The sequence below is a fragment of the Tinamus guttatus genome, unplaced genomic scaffold (assembly GCF_059628265.1).
Source record: "Tinamus guttatus ecotype Peru unplaced genomic scaffold, ASM5962826v1 Tinamus_guttatus_pri_ptg000242l, whole genome shotgun sequence".
In the NCBI taxonomy this organism is placed as follows: domain Eukaryota; kingdom Metazoa; phylum Chordata; class Aves; order Tinamiformes; family Tinamidae; genus Tinamus; species Tinamus guttatus.
The window spans coordinates 5,121,055-5,144,554 of NW_028288776.1; the positions used below are offsets into that span (position 1 = coordinate 5,121,055).

General features: G+C 36.5%; 1 protein-coding gene across 1 annotated transcript in view; it reads right to left on the bottom strand.

Moving 5' to 3' along the window:
- Window positions 1-19,470, bottom strand: part of ST6GALNAC3 (ST6 N-acetylgalactosaminide alpha-2,6-sialyltransferase 3) — a 102,653-nt gene extending 83,183 nt beyond the window's left edge. The window contains exon 1 of the mRNA XM_010221239.2: window positions 19,263-19,470. The gene's annotated coding sequence lies outside the window, so the exon portion shown is untranslated. The remainder of the gene's footprint in view (window positions 1-19,262) is intronic.
- Between the last annotated feature and the right edge of the window lie 4,030 nt (window positions 19,471-23,500).

Here is a 23,500-nt window from a genome sequence, read left to right on the forward strand (position 1 = left end):
AGATACAACCATTGGAACTTATTGCTTCAGCAAAATTACTTATATGGCCAGAAAGAGTTGAATTTAAACCACCCATTAAAAAAAAAAAAATCCTAACTTTGTATAAGGCTGCATCCGCAGCACAAAGGGATCACAGATAACAGGGTTTAAGGAAAGCTCCGGAAGTGGAAAGCTGTGTGACTGGAGAGCTGCAACAGATTGATACAGACTATTTGGGAAGGACAGGCCAGGAAGACAAGGAAGGAGCCATTTTTGTGAGAGCACAGCGGGGATGCATGGAGCTCTGCTGAGGGATGAATAAAAAGTCAATTAAGAACATATGGGTCAATCCAGGAGGTTTCTGAAGTGTATTGAGGGCATCCTGAAAAAGGTGACTGAGGAGCTGATAAGGGAGGATGTTCTTCTGGACTTGATGCCTGCAAGCAAGGAAGAATTGGCCAGGGATTTGAAGGCTGGAGAGAACCTTGGCTGCTCTGAGTATAAGATGGTAGAATTCAGGATCCTGAGAGAAAGAAGCAAGGCAAAAAGCATGAAAACAATCCTACATTTCAGGAGCAGACTCTGGTCTGTTCAGGGATCTGCTTGAAAGAATCCCATGGCATACAGTCCTGGAGAGAAGAGTTCAGCAGAAGCGGTCACTTTTCAAAGACCATCTTCTCAAAGCTTGAGAATGGTCTATCCTGACAGGCAGGAAAAAGAGAAATCAGACATGGAAAAATGCATATAAGAGGAGGAGGTATGGTCAGATGGCCCAGGAAGAATACAGAGACACTGTCCAAGCATGCAGGGATGAGGTCAGGTAAGCCAAAGCCCATCTAGAATTGAATCTGGTGAGGGACATGAAGAACAACAAGTTAATTGATGGCAAGAAGTATCTCAGTTAATGCTGTTCTGCACAAGAAGGTTGAATTAGACAATTTCCAGTGGTCCTTTCTGATCAGTCAAGAGAAAGACATAAGGGTGCCATAATTTCTCTGGATCTCAGAAAAAAATATTTGATACTGCTTCATCTAACAGATTGATTTCTGAAATAAGAAAGCATGGCATTGAGAAAGACAGCAACCAGAAAGGGTTATAAATCTTTCCACAGAGAGGAAAACAAGAATGTCTATAAAAGAAACATTTCAAGGTTTTAGTGTAGAAAATATGTAGTACGTATTAGAACCACTTGAGCTTTTTTATACAATTTGTAACCACTACCAAGAAAATGAATCAGGACATCTAACACAAGTCAAACATAAAAATAGGAAAGGATAGTAAAAATTTTCCTGCATAAGGGAAACCAATGAACTCCAACCTGCTCTGCTATCCTGTGAGTCTTTCTTAGATACAAAAAGAAGGATAATTTTCCATCTAACAAGCAGTTTCAGTCAGTGATCTTTATCATAGATCTTAGGTATGCAAACAACATGCAGATAAGAAATGTATCCTTACTATATATTATAGTTAAATGTATTTTTTATTGATCTTCATTGTTTCCATAAAATTACAATAAGCTGAACCTTTACAGAAATTTGGAGACTAGGATCCTGATCCTGAGGAGCTGATGTGAATTGATTGTTTTTAAATGAATGGCTAAGGAGATGTGAAATTGAAGTTTTGTGACCAAATATCAGTAAAATCTACTAGCATTACTTAGTGATTGCATGAAGTATTATAAAGACAAAACCCCAAATTTATCATCTTCTCTGTATCCATTGTGTAAATGATTGCACCAAAACAATGAAGAATCAGGGGTAACAGCTTATACAGTTGGTCATCTATTACATTTGAATCTTTGAAATTTTAAACTTTACTTTTTTTTTTTTTTTGAAATTTATGTATAGGCATCAACCCATGATCTCAGGAACTATTCATAAATTAAAATGTGTACAGACAACACATATTCTGGATCACTTTGATAGATGAAACTCACTGTTTTATAAAGGGGTTCAGGAAAAATAACATAGTCAAGTGAGAGCTTCCCAAGATGTAAGAGTAGTAAAAATCATACAGACCAAAGTATAAAAAAGAAAGAATGAACAGTATGACATCCAGAACAAGGAAAGGATTTAGAGGTGGTGATAAATTTTACATTAAGACATCTGTGTGGTGTATTTTCAATGGATGTTATTCCCTGAAAGTCTGAGGACAGTAGCACCATATAAGAAATACTTTGATAAGTTGCTCGAGCTGTTACTGTAAGAGGAAGTTTAATGTGGAGTAAAAATACAGCAGGAAATCATCCAAAATCATGATTTCTATGGTAGAAGTAAGTTGAATTTAAGAAAAAGAGAAAAAGAGACAAGAGGGGAGGGGGAGAGAGAGAGACAATATGAGTATTCTCAAGTAGTGCAAGAGGCTCTTACTTTCACTGCCTTCACTAAATTCTGTGGAAACCCATTGAGAACCTCCCTTTACAACTGCACCTATTAAAACATGGAAGTAATTCAGCCAATAGCATGTGCTTAAATACTTTGGGACCCATTCTAAAATATATGAAAAAATCAATGTCCCTGGGATGAGGCCCCTGTTAAATACATGCTAAAATGCTTTGCTAAAAGAGTATCAGGGAGAAAGCAGGATTTCAGGGGTAATTACTGTTCTCATAGAAGCACTTAAAAACTACTAGTCTATTTGAGATATTTCTTGAAGAAGCCTAAATATAGCAGTGGAAGAATTCAGAAAATATTCTGGATAGATACTGAGCTCTGCATGTCCTTTGGCTTGACTTGCCATCCAGTACTTGTTATCATCTGAGCATGGATGTGCAGTTCACCACGTTTCTACTTCTAAATCACACAAACAGGGTGTTACAGGAATATGTGACTCCACAAATCCTTAACTATAAAAGTGAAAAATGTGTCACAAAATTCAGATATGGAGCTCAGAATAGTACTCCTCTATATCAAAATAATAAAGAATAAGGAAAGCTTCTGCAACTTACAGTTATTTCAAGACTGTCAGAAAATGTATCACCTTAAGTCTTCAAAAAGATTACAAAGCGCTTCACAATACAAGATAAAACAATAATTTTAGGTTGTGCTATAATGTAATTCATTGCCAAATGATTTCCATATAGTTTCTAAAAGATAGCTTTATAAAAGTGGAAAGCTTTATAAAAATATGATAAAACTGATATAAAATCTGCAATAAAAGAGTCAATATAATTTCAGAGTTAGCCATCTATTTTCAATACTTCTTTAGATATTTCATAAAGGGTTTTTTGTGTCTTAGAGATTTTTAATAAATCATTCCTGAATGCTAAACAACAACAAAAATGATTCAGCTAAAGGTAGTTCCAATGGAAAACTAAAACAAAGAACAAGTATTAAGTGCAAGTGAAAAGGCGCTTTCAGGTTATTTACTGTCATTTAAAAGTTATGTTATGTTTCATTTGTTCATCTGTTAAAACTCAATTCCTAATAAGAAATTAAAAAATAAATAAATAAGATTAATTCATTTGCAGCAATGTTTAATTTATGAGAGTTTTGACAGTAGGTCCAAGAACCACTAGTTTCTGGAAATAAACACCTGACTTTGAAGCTGATGCCTGATTAGGCAAAATTTTAGGAAAGGGAAGGAAAACAATTGGTTATACGGTTGTGGAGAAGTAAAGTGAAAGAAGGCTGATTTTTTTTTAGGTTTTCCAATCCCAAACCTATCATTTGTTTGCATCTGAACATTATTGCTATCGCTGAAGATCGACTAGCGATGTCGGTGGCCTTACTGGTACAAGGATAGATACAGCATGAGTAAGGATATAAAAACGTAGGTTTGCAAAGAATCTTGACAGCTTTGACTCTGCAAACAAGCCTGTGATTGTGGATGTGCCCTGTAGCAAGGGAAGTGCCTTTGGGATCACGCACTGAGGAAGGTGACTCTTTAACCCAGATGTGTCCTTAAATTCCAGTATTGCCTCTTTCACCCATTTGCTCTGGTGGGTTGGGAGGAGAACCTGGCTTCTGACAACAACAACTGAGATAGACAGTCTCCTCAGCTCACTTTACAAGCACAGGGAGCAAAGTCCTTGGTTACCCCATGGACATATTCAGGAGAAGGCATATTTCAGAGTGCTGGCATGCTGCTGGCATAGGCACTCTATCCCATCTTACAGCACAGGCACAGCTCATGAGACCTGCATCGCTGAAGCACTGAAACATTTTATTTGCATTAAAAAGAAAAAGCATCTAGATTAACCTTCTTTACTCTCCTGTCCGCCCTTATCCTGTCCCTGCACTAATATTCTGAAAAGTTCCAAATCACATAAGCAGATAATACTAATTAAAACTTCACTTTAGAAACAAAAAACATATGGTTTCAGATAATATTTTCCCAAAAGGAAAAAGAGATGAAATAAAATTATATTCTAAAATGAGGGCCCTAGCCAGAGACTGCTCATACTCAAGGGAAAAGAGTCTTAGGAATGCAGTTCTCATGAAAAAAAAGACATTTCATCCACATCTTTGTCATTAAGAATAAATGTAGAAGTAGAAAAAAACGTTAAGAGACTGAAGTGATTATGCACTAACAACATTACTAACTTCTTAAAAACAATTAAACAAAGAAAATGGACTCATCCCCAATGATCTAAGACCTTCAAAGCTCTGACAGCCTGAAGTTTCCTGCTCTGCAGCATGCTCTCCAAGGTTCAGTGCGAAAGCCCTGTTTATTCAACTAACTGCATTTCTCGGTAGTTCTATCTAATTAGCAGTGTGGCAATGAAAGAGGCAACTGGGAGTAGCTACATGTAAATACACCAAAACTATGCTCAAGAACTTTAAATGTGTGAAATCAAGCACTGGAAATTTAGGGAAGTGTCAGAATTAGGGTGGCTGTTCAGCCCTAATTGGGCAACCCTGTGTGCATGTATTACGACAATATCTTTAATTACCCGACCACCTACTATTTTTTTTACTGGACCCCTGCCTGCCCTGACTGACATAATGAGCTGTTAGTCAATGCCTTTGTTTTCCTGTTATTATTCAGTGCATCCCCATGCCTTATTTATTGAGCACTATTCACACCCTGCTCTGAGACTTCTACCTAGACTGTTGCACAGTACTTGAAATACTCAAGTAGCTACTCACTTTTCAAATATCCTCATAAAGAGATATAAGAGAAGACCATATTAGTTCCCATCGGCAGAAGTGGGCTGAGAAATTAAGGTAAAAGTTATAAATAAAACGTATACTCACTAATACACAGGATCTGGACCAATCAGGATTATTTGGTATTTTATAAATTCAAAAAACTGCTAGTAACTTCAGCTATCTCTGTGAAAGATCAGTGCTTAATAAATCAGACCCAGGGGTCTCAAAATACACAATTAACAAAAATGCGGTTTGATTAGAGTGGGATCATACAAAAATTGGGTAACAAGCAGGAATAAAATCTAACAGCTGCTATTTAAACCTTATCCATAACAGCCTTTAATGTCCTGTCTCCTTTACTACCTTGCTATTTCTTCTGCAAATGAGGTAGCAGCCTCTTCTACACATTTCTAGCTCACACCAGAAATAATGAAATCTTAGCAGGGAGTGAGATTGAAGTTGCCTATACATCCATGAACACACCAAAGGAGTCCGAATCCTGAGCGGATAGATGAGTTCAAGTATAGCATTTCCCAAATCCTGAAACTCAGTTTTGCATCTCTCCTAGTATTACAGCAGGGTGCTTTTCATAAGTCATCTTCACAAGTACCTAAGCAACCACAAAACCCCAAGAACCACGATGCTGTCACCAACATTGGCTACAGCAGGGCCTGAACCTCCCTATCCACCACACGGCCATATCAGCTAACATAAGAAGGGATAAGAATGCAATACCACCTTCAGCTTTAGTAGCCACACTACTGTAGTAGCCACATTATTATTATTACTATAACCTCATGACTTTTATCAGTAAAATGTTTTTTCCAATCAGATGTGGTGAAAATAATTTCTTTTTCTCATCAACAAATACGTCATTAATAAATAGAACATTCATATTAGAAAAAGCTTTTGAGTTTTTTGAGTTATTAGACAGCCATATTCTAAAATACATTGTGTAACCTGATTAAGAACCTTTTATTAAGACTAAGTTCTAAAATGCGTTTTGTGCCTCTCACTCATTTTATTCTCTGGAGATACAAGGGTCTTCCTTGGGCGGGAAACTTAGGTCTTGTGGTTAGAAGAGCAGCCTTGGACCCAGGAACTCTAGTCTGGCCTGGCCAGCTACTGATCTGCTTTGCAGTCTCACGTAAGTAACAACTTTCAGGTCTCATTTTTCCCAAACTGCAAAATGCATAAATTGAAACTTGAACTCTTTCAGGAAGATCTGTGTGAAATGCATATTATTGTTACTCGAAAAGATCCTCCTCACCTTAAACTTCTCCACGTTTAAAGCTATGTGGGAAGGCTAGTCCATTTATTTAGAGGTATTAGGAGTCCTGCAAAAAAACATTTTCTCCCTGATTATGGAGATTTGTGGAATTACATTTTTTTTTCTTTCCCCCTCAAAGTCCTTACATACATGTGTTTAAGCATGGATTGACCACAGACATAACAAAAGCAAACAGAAGGATCCTACAATGAAGTGATAACTAAAGCAGTTCTCTCATGCTCAGTTCCAGTGCATGGCAGGTCCTGGGATACTAGAATTGAAATTTTAAAATAGGAAAATCTAAAAAAAATCTATGTACATGTATAGTCTTGAGTAATAATTTCATCTGACTATTCAAAAGTATAATCAGGTCACCTCACTACTGGCAAAATATAATTAACAAAGTGACAGAGCTTTTACATATTAATTGTATTTGCTTTATATCAACACTGCAGGATCAGCATCACAAAAAAACTATAATCCGCAAAAATCCTTTCTATTGACAGACTTTTTTTCTTCTATTAGCTCTGCAAGCCATATTTATCCTGGAAGAGTGATATTTCCTCTCAATTTTGCATAGCAATATGTGCAGATAAAAACCTTAACTGCCAGGACATAATTTTCAGTATGCTTGTCTTACTTCAGATGTGTGTTCTGCTTGGAGCACAGCTGTTCATATTTCCCAACAGAAGCCTCAGTGCAGTAAATATCTTCTCTGTTGAGGGCTTCATTCCCAAAGTACGGCGTGGGACCACATGTACAAATTGTGTTAGTGCTAATGAGAGCTGTGAGCTTGTAAATCCATGCACACCATTTAGAAAGCGCAGACCACAAACCTTGACCCCACCTCTTTGTCAGATACTGAACCAGAATTACACTATTTAATTGTGTCTATAACTTAAATCATTTTTTTTTCAATAGGCTTTTATTCTGCTAGAAGGACTCATTCTGGGTGGGAAAAATGAATAGATCATGCTGTAAAACTGCATTAATGAAGCAATTACTCCCACCAACCTAGAAAACAAAACAATTTACTAACCAAAGGTAAGATTTTCTAGAGCTATACTGCCACATTTTTCTGAACTATAAGCCTGTGTGTTTATCTCCATTTTTTTTTTTTTTACTTCTGCACTTCAAAACAACTCTGCTGTCCGCGTAGCAGAGCTGGCAGCACTATTGCCTCTGTGCTAGACGGTCGGAAATGCACATCTCTGGACACGGATTGTATCCAGTGCTGATGCTGCAATGGAGCTTTTGAGGGATGCTGCTGCATGGCCAGAACTGCCTGCCTTCAGGGAGACATTAGGTCCAGGTCACTTCTGCCCATCAGTGGGGACAACCCAGGTGAAAGGCAACAACTCCATGGCAATTTTCACAACAGTAGGGCATAAGCATGATGGTCTTAACATTTTTTTCTCCTAACACATACCTTCTGGTATCTGAGATTCTTTGGCAGCAATTGTAAAACAAAATAATAGATATGCATCGACTATTCAAACCATGTCAATGATTTTGGCCTGTTTAGTTTGCAAAGCTTTCTCTGTTTAGGAGGAAGTGTAGAGCAATTATAGGCATAAATAGAGGAATAAGTCCAAGAATACATTAATATGCTTTGCATAGACATAGCGTATACAGTAATTGTTTAGATACAGAGATTACTGAATTATCATTTTCCTGAAGATAAATTTAAAATAAAAATTAGAGACTTAAATTTGGTGTCTTTCCTTCAGTCTGTTTTTTAGGAAAGAGGCAAATACAACAAATATGAGAGCATAGGAAATAAAAGCACTATCTGCATCATCTTCCTCTGAGTCCAGCAGTGGAGTTTACTCTATGGCTGTTGACAAAAGTGGGTGGGTGACCGTCAGTCCGTTCGTGCCCTGGCATTCTGACTAGGGCAGAGATGCTGATGAACAGACCCTGGTATTTTTAGCTCTTATAGGATAAAACTACATTAAAAATCAAGTGTGGGCAGAAGCAAAGGTACAATTATGAATGATTATCACTCCAACCATGGTGAAATAACCCCAGTTTTAAAAGTAGTTTGAACAATCCAGGGATGCTACAAGAGGATAGCATGCACACATGATGCACTGAGCTCAGGGCACATGGTCAGTCACAGAAATTCTTGATGCAGCAAGGATTTCACTCATTCCTCCTGAATCATAACCAAACAAGATTTCTTTTAATTTTCTTTGTTTTCCTTTTTTTTTTTTCTTAATTTAAATCAGATGCTATCTGAACCAAGTATGAGGGAGAAATCACAAGCCTATGAAGAAATATTTGAGTACAGCAAGAGGTTTGATTAAATAATAATAATAGGAATTTGAATTGATTTGCAAGCAAGAAATTATAAAGTATATTGTGTGTTTTTCCCCAAAGAAGCCTTTAAAAGAAAATTACTAATACTGATAAAGTTGTTTTCTGTTGTGTTAATTTGAGCAATACTAGGTAGGAAGGAAATATGTTGCTTTGTTATTCATGTGACAGGCAAAATGAGAATATCAGTTAAAATGCAGACTGGATTGAAGTTATTTTTGACCTACAACTGAAACTGAGAACCAAAACCTAATATATGTAGCATATATTGATATAAAGTTAAATATACAAAGAAAAATGCAGCTTCTCTAAAAATAAAAAATATGCATATAGTTAACTTCCAGCATGGGAAAAATTCCAGTGAAGTTACAATTAGATTTTGAGAGCAATTTCAGTAGCAACCTATTTTATTTCTATACGACTATAATGATTTCATCAGTAACAAATACTCTAGGTAGTATCACACTAGACGGTTTAAGGATAGCACCATTATATAGCATCCATAATTGTTACAGTCAATTGAATACTACAAAAAAGGATGCATTTGTGGATGACTCTTAAATGCACCAATTTGCCAGATTAGCATTTTGCTGACAGTAACTCTCTAAGCCTTCAAGAACCTATTACCTACAGACCAAAGCTCATGTAAAGTTCATTTTCTGCTGGAAAATGAAACTGGGCATCTTTTCACAGTAGAATTTATTCTGCATCTATGAATATTACTGATTACCAGAAACAGTTTGGTTATCGGGGGCAAAATACAAGTTTTTAAAATACTACTGAGCATAGGCTCAGCAAAACGGCTGTTGATAGGGATGTTCTCTGCACATGTTCCAACCATCTCTGCTCTTAAACTAGAAAGACTGTAAATAGAAATGTTCAGGTTCCACGGAGCTGGAAAATCTGAGGTAGCATTTACAGGAATACAGGGAGTAGATGTAAACAAGGAATCTAGAAAAACATTTACCCATCTAGAAAGCTGGGGAGGGTAAATAATAGGCACTACCTGACACGTAGAATATATTTCTTCAAGATTAGCCTATCTTAAATTCATACAAAGCAATGTAAACTTAGCTCACTCATTGGTAGAAAAATATTTCATTGCATACAGAAGAAAGTGATAGTTAACTATTGAGATGATCAAAAAGAAACAGAAATGCTGCATTCATAAATTGTCGAGCAATTCTACAATTTAAATGTTTTCAAGAAGTATTACACAATAATATCTACTCACTTGCATCTAATGTGCATCTAATAGCTGTCAGTGATATGTAATTGCAATAAAATTATATTTATGCTTATGAAGATTTTGCCAGGCAAACTAGATTTTTCAAAGAAAAATGACATACTTCAGTGGCTGAAGGGAAATTACAGGATACACTTTTGGATTTAGTGAAGACTGATAAACGGACTTATTTTCAGGAAATCCAAATGCAATTTCCTAGATAACTGCACAATTAATCAGAGTGTACAAGAAGTAAAAATGTATATAAAAAATCAAGTGTTTATGTTCATAAAATGAATGGCTAATTTCTTAATAGGTCTGGCACATTTCATAACGAAAGCTGTTCCTCTAACGAATGTAACCATTTAAACTGCAAGAAAATGACATTAAGTCTGAATGGAAAAAATAAAGCTAAAAGTGTTTATTCCAAGAATAACTCAAATCAGTTTTGCAGCATTATGTCATGTGAACTGAAACAAAACAAACAAACAAAAAAATCTCCTTGCCTTTCAACCTTTTTGAAACTGGTCTCATAGAACACAAGTATTTTATGATCTCTTCCTAAGTAAATCATGTTTATGCCTTATTTTTAAAGGTGAGCTTGGGGAGAAAATTAATGGAATTGGCAGAAAAAATGGAAAATCATGAGAAAGGTAATGAGTTAGGCATCATCTTGGGAAACTGTAAAGTGATGCATTTGGTGAAAAATAATCCAATGTATTGTAGGAAAAATAAATCTCAGGTAATATGGAATACATAAGCAGAAGTAACATGTTCTGCCATAGGAAATCAATACCTCCTCCCTGCCATTAGAGCTGAGTGCTGCACAGAGCTCTGACAATCTGGAAGACAGCTGAGAATGGCATAGGCTTTTGCAATGGATGAATTAGGAAAAATAAAGTCGACTTTTCCTGGAAAATGTAGCTTGTGCGGACCTGCAGGTATCTATATTTGAAGAGAAGAAAGAATGATGAGGAAGTGAAAATATTTCATATATTTAAAGAAGCAGAAAAGAGGTATAAATAGGTATAATATTTTCCATATTTCAGTCTGTGAGGAAAAACTGAAGAACTACCAAGTCTACTGCATGAACCTTCAAGGGATAGGGGAGAGGGCCCATGAATTTTAAAAATAAAAAAGGACAGGTTAAGACTTGAACTGCAATGGACTATGGGTCATTTATCTACAATCAGGAAGACAAAGGAGCCAACTGACTTTTTTCAGCCCTAGAGCTGTTGTTGGTTTTTCTTTGTATATGCAACTATTTGGCACACGTTGAAACTCGCAGAAAAATATATACATTATTCACGCTACTCATGGTAGGCACGCACTGTCGTTTCAATGAACAGGACTGGAAGTAATATCAGAGGAAATAGAGACCTTAGAGGAAGATACTAATCTCAGAAATCTCAGAGAGTCACTGTATTTTTTTTTAAGGATTCTGTAATGATAATAGTTAGGTGAAATGATTTCTGCACTATTCAGCTAAATGACCTCATGGAAGACCATTTCTTTCTCACAAAATGAAGAGCAGATAACACCTACCAGAGCGGGAGCAAGCCATTAAATAGCAAGTGGAAAGACTGCCACAATGTTGTTTCCTATGTGATTATCAACAGTCTGAACACAGCAAACGTTTTAGATTTCACAGCAGAATTTACCTTGCATTGTGCGCAGCAAAGGCAATTCCTCATTTAAAACATGAGACAATATCACACTTACCCACTGCTTGAAAATGATTCTCATCTACAATTATCTGTCAGTTTTGCCTTCTCGTTTTCAGCTATCATCAGCCTCCATAGCTACAGAAGTCTATTCCCTTGATTCTTGTGGTTTGCTCCAAAATATTTTATTGAGTTACACATGCTTATCAAAGACAGACAGAATACACACAAAAAAAAAATAATTGCAGACTGTGAAAGTTGTTATATATCATTATATAATATATACCAACACCAGTGCCTTGGTACATGTATTGCCTTGTCCTTTCTCACTCAGAATAAAGCATTAGCACAGCGCAAAGGTTATTTTTGTTGCTGTTCTGACCACAGTGCCATGGCAGTTATAGACTGGTAAGTGTTAATGTATCAGAGATAGCAGATCCCTGAGCACTTTGCAAGAAGAGTCAATCTGATTAATAACATTTTACTTTTTGAACTGGACAAGCTCCAGGAATTTTATCACCATGTTCATAAACATGGTAAAATTGCAGCAGAAACTCTGTGAAGTTCCTGTTACTCCAGCTGTTCTTTCCCAGTAGTGGATCCACATCCAACATCACTACTTATCTTACAGTAGGGATAATAGCTCCCTCAGCTATCACTGATGCTGGTGATGGGAGATCACTTCCAGTACCATGGAACAGCTGGAGCAGAAATGAAGAGGACAGCTCCAGAGTGGACTCAGCTGTATGGTGGATGCACAGGGCTGTTCCCCTACATACAAGGTATTCTCCCCAGAGCCCTGTCTTGCCTCCTATGCTTTGTTACTGTATTTACCGTGGAGATAATTCATGAAGTACCATCTACAATGTGTTTGAGAAACTTGTATTTCTCTTCCTTCTAATCAGAGAGCCTGGCTGACCTATAAAACACTGCAGAAGTGCCAGTTCTCAACATCTGGGAGAGAGTAGTATGGCTGAAAATGGTTCAGCACATTTGAGAAAAAAGTTATGCTTGTAAATATATCTGAAAGAAATCTAAAAATGTGCTGAGACATCATTTTTCCACAGGTTCTTTTGGTTTGAAATCTGGAAGTCATATTAACTTGCAAATTGCTTTTCAAAAACTTCATCCCCCAAAGACTGGATCAATATAATGCATTCATCTTGGGGCACAATTTCAGCGCCTTCAGGAATCAAACCTAGTGCAGAATGCATCAGTAGCTGCCTCTCTCTTGGGCTGGCCTCTCAACTCCCAAATCTTCAAACTGTGTCTTCGAAGCTGTCCTAAATGGTGGCATTTCTTTGGAGAAAAGGGAATCTGGTGACTTAGTAAAAGAAATTTCAGCCACTGAAGAGCAGGTCAAACTTGAACACAGACTGAAGAACGAAACTAGCAGTTGTGGACAATGTACATTGGATCTAAATAGGAAGAGTTAGAGAAAAAGGGATAGGCATTGCAGACTTTTAACAAACCCATGCTAGAAGCAAGATGACAGGAGAAGATGTATCTTAAGCCTAACAACGTTACCAAATCAATAAAATTAATTAATTAAATAAAAAGCACCAGAGAACAAAACTGGCAGTCATGAATCAATCTCATAATATGCTGTATGCCATCGAATCCTGGGTTACTGCTTTTATTTAAAGGAGGACTTCTGTCTTTCACCGTTGTGTTTAATTTCTATTGCAGGATATTTGTATGTGCTGATCTAAGCTTTCAGTGCACTCCACTGGAATTGCTGGAATTGCTTTGGGGTGATTTTTGTACATGTAGTCACGCATTTCATAGGAATCTGGAAAGTATTTGGTAATTTCTAAAAGTTTAGAAAAATACTTTTGAACTTCATGCACTCCAGAAATTATATTTTCTCTTTAAAAACATGAATCCTAGGCACAAGCACTCAAAAAAAAAAAAGCCGGGGCGAGGAGGAGGGGGTGTTGATAGCATCACTGAGCCAGAACCGGGGATCAACCCAAACCAACTTTCACTTTGGTTGGTGAAATATTAATAAAGGGCCCTTGTAAATTCTTTGCAGCCTAAGACTGGAACAAGCAGGTTCTATCCCCCAGAGAAATATTGATCCAAGATCTGTGGCTTTTTTTTCAATTTCACATCTGAAACTCCTAACTACAAGAGTCTTTTAAAGACAAGCCTGAGAAGCTGTACTAAAAAAAAAAAAAAAAAAGGTATTACTTGGAGAAAAGATGACTGGAACTGGTGTGGACAAGGCAAAGGCAATAATGTGCACCCCAGGAGTGAAGGATAAAAACGGAGGATCAATTGTTGTTATTAAGTGGACAATCCCAAAATGACTCGAGCAATTTCTTCATGCTCATTTGGGAATTTCATTCAGCATGACATTTATTCACTTAATGGACACTGCAGCCATATTTTGACCACTTTCCTGAGTGGCAGCAAGCAATAGATTACTGTAATTTTTGACTAGTTGAATATGACAAATAGATCAAATGGGGAGGGGAAAGGTAAAGCTGCAAGGAAGACTGCCATTATCTGAATAAACACAGAACTTCATTTTTCCCCTAACACTGCCCAGATTGAATTGCTTTTCATTTTATGGTGCAGAATTCACCATGAAATTTGCAGTGTTACTGATAATGTCACTCTAAAGGTAACTAAAAAAAGAAAATTTTATGATGGATAGACAGAATTTATAGATATAGACACGTCCCTAGCTCCTTATTATCCAGATGCTAGCTATGCTAGCTAGAACTCTATGAAGCACACAATGCCAGCATAGTAATGCCAGTAGGAGGCATGAGGTTTTCAACATGACTGTGTAGCCTTTATACAAGTGAGTATAAGGCATATTTGGTAGTATAAATTAATGTATTCATCCAGAAAGGAGTGACTATCCCAAGAAAAGCAATTTTTGTTGATGCAATCTACATCTACTCAAAGCAAGGCACCAAGCTCACTTGCAGACTACACCAGCACGTCTGTGCCAGCCTGGTCTGAGAGCGAACAGCACAGCTAAGCAATGGAAGGTGCATTTAGCTCCAAAGGGTCATGTTTAAATCCACCAAAAAGCCTGACAGGAAAGGCTCACATGGTACAAGCTCCACAGCAACTCAGAGAGAACAATACAAGACTCAAAAGCAATATATTCAACCCACAGAGCCTTGCAGCAGAATCTGAAGCTGCCAAACTCGGGTTATGACAGATGGCCAAGGGAGCAGGCTTAGAAAGCAAAGGCCTCCAAGGAAGACAGCAGTGGCTTTAAAACTGGCCAGTAATTGGCACGGCTGTCGGTGCTAGGGGGCTGTCTCTCCTGTGTTCAGGTGCACACACACGCACAGACACGCGACTGTGCGTGTGCCTGGCACTCCGCTTCCCCGAAGGGAAATATTAACAGTCTCAGAGCAGCTCAGCACTACACAGCTCTGCCAACACAGCTACACTGGGCAGGAGCACTAAGGGCTGAGCTTCCTGAATTTCATAGCCAGCAGAAACCTCTTGTTTTGAAATAATTATATCAGCAAAACTCCATTTTCACTGGCTCTTTTTACTCCTTGGTGTATCTTATATACCCATGTAAAGTATATTTTAGCCATCACCTGTGCATCCAGCCTACAGGCAGATTGCTGACAAAGGAGATAGTGAATCCCTATGAGAAATGTTCTCCAGGTGTAAACACAGGAGACACAGGCATCCGCCACACTTCTCAAGAGGAAAACATAACTAGCACTTTCTAATAGGTATTTTATTATTATCTAATATATAACTTCATGTTTGCTGACATTACAAAATCCTCAGGAAGGCAGAAAAAATGTCTGGATTTTTTTTATTGTCAAGGCACATGGCAAATCTACTATATCAGGCAACTCTTTTTTTGGCAAATAAATTGAGTCCTGAATGGTTCTGGGCAAGCAATAATCTCACTGTACCACAACTGGCAAGCAATTAATGCTTATATAGTTTGTCCAGGTCACAGGACAAAATGATATGTATGCCATAATATGATACAAATGTATTTTTTTAATCTATCAACACTTATTGACAAGGGGCTTGGTTTTGATTTTTAGCTGCAATAGAATTAAATAGAATCATAACTGCTACAAAACATATCTTTTGTGCCTAGGATATTTACTCTGTGCTATATTATGGAGAACCTTCAATGCCCATGACACAAAACCTGTTCTCTCCCTCACAATTCATTTTAGATTAAGCTATTAGATCTCTCAAAGTTGCAGTTTAATGTAGGGACTTTAGGTCATCTCTGAAGTTACCCTTTTCCAAGAACAGTTTTAATCTTGTATAGTACTTGAATATACTTCTTATAATTATGTTTCAAGTGTTACTGCAGCTATATTTCAAATTTTACGTATGTAAGAAAATGCTATATTATTTTAATACTGATGGTAGAATAAAAATCTATTCAAAATTCACCTTTCTGGAAGCACAATCAAATATCCAAGAACACTATTAGACTTGCTCAGCATAAAGTTTCAAACTGCTAATGGGTTTTAAATTGATGTCATAATGCTGCAATTTAAATACATGATGTGCATTAATTTTACCAGAAGTCTTTGTAGCAGGAGTAGGAGTGGTATGAAAGAGGGAGGAAGGTTATATTTTTTTTAATATCTTTTTTTTTTCTTTTTTAATCTACTTGCCCATTTGTGATGCACAAGAAGAATCACTACATTAGTTTAGGGGTTGCAAAGTTTACTCAAAGAGCAATAGCTTTCAATTAGGCAATTGCTGTAGTATTATATCAAAGTAATACTAACTATGAAAAAATAAAAGGAATAAGATAAAAACAGCTTCACAAAATATTGTGATATTTCTTGAAGATAGATTTTATGGAAACTATCACCAAAATCTAGAGATAAGAAGCAGAGGAAAATAATGTACAGAAAAGACTGTACAGTCTTCTTATCCATAAACCATGCACTTCCTTTCCACTGTAAGGTCAAAATTCATGTACTTGGGTGAGAGAACACCGCTGCAAAACAGGCAGCCACAATCTCTCTTGGATCTCAGGAAGTCCACTCAGATGTGGGTGTCGGAAGGGGAGAAGAGAGAGATCCCCTGTAGGTTCCCTACAAGGGAACGTCTTGGATTGAAGGAAGAGGAGGAACTGAATGCAAATATTCTAGGCAAAGGATCATCAATTTAAGTAGTATCTTGCCAAAAAAAATTAAAATGAGCCTAGACTTAACAGGCCAATATAGTATAGCACAACGGCTATTTAAACTTCAAATATAGTATGTTTACTGTACATAAACCCAGTTTTTCCAAAGCTGTTGCTATAGCTACAAATCAAGGAAACCATAGCAACAACACTGTATTATGCATAGCCTTAATTACAGATTGTTATGTCTCTCTTCACAGCTTATATTAAATACTCCCATATAATCTAGCTATAGCAACTTTAAACATTTTCAGACTTCTTTGTGATTAAAAATTCCATAGTATTACACTGTCAAGTCAAATACAAAATACACTGAAATGTGTCTTTACTGCATTATTTGGATCACACCCAATAACATACACATCACTGGTTTCTACTTGAGATAAACCTGAATGCTCGTATCATCGTATTTCCTAAACTTCTTTAATAAACATCTCAGCCTTAACTGCCAAGTAACCAATTTTCCAAAATCTCTTAATGTTTCTATGTTCGCTTCCATTCGGCTTTACCCAAAGAAAGGGACACCACCTACCTTTAGGAAAATGGGCTATTTCTCCTTTTCCTTCATAAAGTAAATATGTGAGGGAGAATGGGAAAGGAAGCAGTTCATCTAGATGAATTATTATTGGACAGCAGGAGAGACATTGAACCCAATGGGGTGATAGCCTTCCAAGAAGATCTAGGAAAATTATACACATATTCAAAAGGTGTGCACCTATTCTTTCAATAAAAGGGAGAGAATCATAATTTATCTATTAAAAGCTTTCTCTTCTTTCTTCTGTTTCATCTTACAATTTTCTGATTCCCTATAGTAGATATGTTTTGGATCTTGCCCATTGATGAGATGGTAGGTCTCCCATTTTGCAAAAGCAAGCGTCTGCAAGAAATATTAGCCTAGTGAAACCTTTTCACATAGGCAGCACAATAAAACTTCTCTCACAAAGAGAATAATTAAATCAGAATACTGGGCATTCTCTATTATTGAGGCATGTTGAGTTTCTTTGTTATCATTTTAATTAGAAAATATTAATGTAATCTGCAAATACAAGGGGAAAAAATTAAAGTTACTACATCTAAGGAGTACTTCATGACCTAAGCTAAATTGAGACAAATGTCTTTCTAATCAATACTGGCCACCAACTTTCAGGATATTCATTTCCATTTACTGTTAGAACTTCCAAGCGTGTTATCAAATTTAAGAACGAATTAAGGTTCCCGCAAGCTACATCTAACCTCTGATGAAGGCAATAAATAGAAATGGATTAGCATGCTCCTCTCCTCTCCAGTTACCAGTTAAGTTGATAGAGATCAAGTGACCATGGCAGCAGTGCCTCATTCCAGCTCCCTGCCTAGCACGGTGGCAATCGCAAAACCCAGGGACATGCAGAGCAAACTGCCCTTCCACTTGCAGTGGGTTCCTGGCCCTTTCATATCGAACATGAAGAATCTTTAACCCCTGGCTTCCCATCTTGACTCGGCTTGCTTTTCTAGTACTTGTCTTTTATTCGCTCTGTAGATAAAGTACTCTGCTCCCAAAACCAACATTTTCTTTTCTCATTCTCATGTTTATTTTTAAAACCCTAATACACAGTAAGTTTTTCAATAAATTCGCAGGGCTGGCTACCATGAAGTAGTAAAATACTTTCATTGGCTATAGAAGTTTTATTAGAATGCATTCCATATATGAATATAATCATTGTAATTTTATAAAGAAAAATAATACTAATACATGAAACTTAGTATTTCTCATGACATAGTGTTATAACTAATCGGTAACAATTTTTAAAAAGAGGGTTTTTTTGATGTTTGCAAATATATTTTCTGAGGTTGCAATGGTGTTCAGCAGCAAACACAAAGGGAGGGTAGATGGCAGGAAGGGAATCAACATCACCACTAAAACCCAGCAAGGTCATTAGATACTCCTCCTGCTAACATGATTTAAATTAGGAATTCCTGTAAAATGCTTTTTTCCAAACTCAAAGCAAGTATTTTGCAAGGTGTCTATAGGCCAAAGCACTTCAGAATACACACTGGATACACACCTGGCTTTCCTTTAATTAACAAGTATTAATGCAATAATTTTACAAAAATCCAATAAATCCTTAGCTCTGTACCTTCTCTACATACATACAAGTTCTTTTTCTTTTTCATAAGTTTTCTTTTCTACTGTATATACCTAGAAATCCTGATAAACTAGCTTTTACATAAGTATCCTAGGCAAAACTAAAAACTTTTAGGACTTCTAACAGGAATACACACAAGAAAATTTCCTCTTGAATTTGAGAGATGTCAGGCCTGAAATTAAATTGAAAAATTCTATTGCTTGCATAAACATTAATCAGCACTGTAACCAAGCATTATTTTAAGGTAAGCCCACTGTTCTATCTTCTGCAGACATTGCAGAAATTAAAAGTATTCAGTAGTCATTTAGATGGTGACATATTTTAAAAGAAATATTACTTGCTTAGGTTTTCCACTCCACATTTACTTGTAATTAGAGAGAGAAAGGTAGGTCTGCAGGTCCTTTCTAGCACACTGTTGTGATACAAGGTCTTACCTCTTGTGTTTTCACATTTATATATCCATAGTGAGTTCTCACAGGCCGCCTTTGGCCGTTAGAAAATGGTATCCACTTGACACTGGTTTGTCCAAAGCAGTTTAGGATGAGAGGAAAGCTAACTTCATTTGTGAGACGAATGATGATCAGACAGAGGAAGGCTGCAAGGAAACCCACAGCAACAACGGACTTTCTCTATAATGAAAAGAGGAAAGCAAGTGAAAAAGAAAAATTAAGAATTGTTTTTAATAAGAAAAACAGATAACTTTTATTGTAGAATGAGGGGAAAGCATTAGAAAGCTTCACTAGTAATTATTTCATATGTTAGTGATCCTATTGCTTCTTCATTTCTGAGATTTCACGATTTTTTTTCTAGACCTAGTTAGTAATGAATCAGTTCTGTGTAAACAAAAATCATAATTTCTTTTACTAAGTTTAAAAGAAATCTACCAATTTAAAATTTTATTTCAATTTGCAATGAAAAATAAAATATGCAAATAGCATTACATCAAACCCTCCATGAAAACTCATCAGTGCTTGGGATATATGAAAAAGAAAATACAAATGACCAGTACATCTACACCAAGTTTATTGTGAAAAGAAAGATACATACAAATATTATTTATTTTATGCTAACCTTAAAACATTCCCATGCAAAAGAAGATAAGACTCTAACTTCAAATATTTGAAAACAAATGTCTGGCAAACTCAACGCGCTCCTCTGCCTTTTTCCAGCTTCATGGGTTTACAAAGTAAGGCATTATTATCTTGAACACACCCACCTCTGTAGTTAATAATGTAACGGGCCTTAAGTTTGTATGTAATTAACCTTTGTTTTCCCCTCTAACCTATCCAGCTGGTTGGATTGGTTAATGCAATCATGAACACAAATCATCTTTTTCTCTGTGTATCTCCTTAGTCTACAAGAGAACAACTTGCAAGAAAATACATTTTTCCCCTCATTTTTAGCAGCTTCTGAAACACTGCATTCAATTACTTCTAGACAAATTGCTTGGGGACAAAGCATGCCATGCTAGATGGCATATATAAAGATTCTAGATGAAATACTCTCTTTCAAAGGTCATTTTTTACCATTTTCCTGAGGGAATGGGCCAATGATTACTTACAGGTGTTTTTAATAGTACTTTAATTACACTCTAACTTTATCTAATTTGCCACAGCTTAATCACCCCACTGAACATAATTCTATCACTCTAAACAGTAATATAAATAGAAAATAAGTACATAGCAACTCTGAACACTGAATGTGATCCCTGCAGTTCCTATCTACAGACCCCAGCAGCTCACAGCAACCCACACACTCACAGGTGTGAGGTGCCTTTTGTACCCAAAAGCAATTAGATCACAAGTGCTGCAAAAGTGATGGAGGGATGAAAGGAGAGCTCTGAATGCAACCACATGAGAAGACAAATATTTTCTTTGTCTGGAGGTTCATTTGACAGTCTGAAGAAACTAAAATGCTAAGTGGAAGAAACAATGCTATTTACACAGCAAATGTATCACAAAAGATGGAGACCAAGTTTTACTGATCGCAAACCACACCAGCAGCCTAGGTACAGGCTACTCCTGCACTTGCATTCTGCAGATTTCTGAACACAGAAAAACAGAGAGCATCGCAGCAAACATGCAGGAAATCTGGTGGGATATTACTGCATTTCTCTACAAAGAGTTGCCAGTATTCTGCACTATGTATTATGGTGGGTCAATCACATAGTTCTACCTGTTTTGATGTGTAAAAGGCTGCAGGTTTATAAGGAGAGAAAAAAAAAAAGATTAGGTTGGAAAACTTGTGTGAACAAGATCACTAGAAGGAGAAGGGGAACACGGAGACCAAAAACAGCAGTATTCTGGCAATATGATTCAGTCAGGAAAAATCTCAGTTAATTAATGGCAATGTAATGTAAAATTAAAATCAGCAAAGCTTCAGAGGGCAGCATAATAGCCTTCAGGATTCATGGTAGCCCCTGCACTTTGCATCAATTGCATTATAACAGATTTACATTATATTGCAATAAACTGGCTAGGGAGCACTTCTGTGTCACTTCTCTTTGTACCAGATGGAGTCAGAAATGTTTAGCTATATATCAAAGCCTAGTAAGTGTTAAGAGCAGCCAAGATGTGCAGCACAAGTGATAATTGCACAGCAATAAGGAGAATGAATGAGTCACATTACTTATTGTAAATCAGAATAAAAATATTGCAAACATTCAAAGAGAAAACTAGTCCTGCTTCTCTGAATGTGTGCACTTCGGTTAAAATGTCCACAGTTGGATCCAGCACGTGCTGCACTGTACAATGCTGCTATCAGATTCCCACACATTTTGCCTTCCTGGCTTGCTGAATATCCTTGATTAATTTTGTGCAGATTTGTTCTGAACTTGAAAATGTTGCAGTCATCTCTGCACTCTTCTCCTAGGCAGCTGCTTAGGACTCCTGCCCGCCCCTCAAAGAATCCAGATTGCACAGCTAGAACTCTTGGCCTCCATACGATGCCAGCTGCCTTTCATATTCCTTCCCTTTAAATACAAAGGAAAAGTCTGTTTGTGGCCTTTTGTTTTGTTATGTAACAAAACACTGTTTCAAAAACAAAATGACAGATTTCACACACGCGTGTTGTTTTGCCATCAAGAACCTGCACTGGCCAAAGAACAGTTCAAAGAGAGAAAGGAGTTTTTCCAGCTGCAAGGAATGAAGGCATCAATTCAATCATTTGGAAGAAAAACAAGAGAGTCATATGCAAACCCAACGTCTGCTTAACTTGTACAAAGGAAGTTTGTGCTAATGGTTCAGTTCTACTGCAGATTAATATATTAAAGTCATGAAATTCAATGTGTGTTCTCAGAGGGAAGACTACTACACATTAGAGTTTCACTAGCTCCACAAGTTTCAGTATAAAAATAATAATAATAGTAAAACCACTCAATGCACCTGCCTATTATAATACTAGCCTTTTAAGGATCAGGTAAAGCAGGCTGCTGTATGACTGACTGCATTCTAAAGGGCATCTTCAAAAGAATTTGCTGTCCTTAAAGTTCTTTCCTGTTTCACCTGCTCAAGAAAATATTTGTCCATAAGCACTCTTATAAAATCTCTCTATAGAGAAATAGAGAAAATTGTTATATTTCCCCTGATAAAACTTAAATTTAGCATTAGATATTTCAAGAATTGTAGATCATATCAATACATGACAAAAAGACAAAAATGGAACTATGCTGGAGATGTGCACCAGGCTCTAGCTTCCCTCAAACCTTGTCTGTATCATCATTTTTAAACACTTAGAAAGCATACTATATGTGTGAGAGAAGACAATATTCATTAGCAACTTAGCACTTAATTCCAGTTTCATTTTGCATGGATGTGAAGAAATTTTTCTCTAACATTTTCACTCTCATATATAGATCTTAATCTATACATGTTTCCAGCAAACATAATATGTATGTTTTGACACACCTAACATTTTAATTAAAATATATGTTCAGTTACAAACTTTTCTGACACATATTCAGTGAGGAGCAGACAGTTTTAAACAGATTCATAGCTGGAAGATTTACAAGCTATATTAGCTTTCATGAGATTTTATTCCATTTATTTCAATACTAGACTAATCAAGCTGACAGGAGGAAAATTACCAAACTTATAAAAACAAGGTCCTATACTACAGGACCTTTTTTTATTATTATTTGTTAATGACATTAAACCAATGTAGATAGTAATTCAAGGTAAAAATCAGATAAATTTACACATTTTAAATTAGAATATGCCTGTGACACTGTTGGACAGAAAACATACACTAGCATGAAACAATTTATTCTCAAATCCTTTCATTCAATCTCCACAATAATATAATTCCAATTTCAGTTTTGATTATTTCTCAGACATCAGGTTAACTGCCTAACATGCATTTCAAAATCAATAAGCAGCAGATAGGATCCACACCTTTAAGGCTTGAATTTTATATTCACATTGTTGAAATAATAAATGAAATAAAAACAGGACTGTCATTATACTATTGCTATTTAGGATTTCATGGAAAATTTGGTGGAAATATATCATCAACAATAATACTTTAATGGATGTATATGTATCTTGATTTGGCAGCATGCTTCCTAATACAATTTTTAATCCCTTTTTGGCTAATTATCAGTTGCCAGGATGATTCATTTGCCTTAGTTTGGCAAGAATGCAACTGTCACAGTGTGTTTAAGTAATTTTTCTTT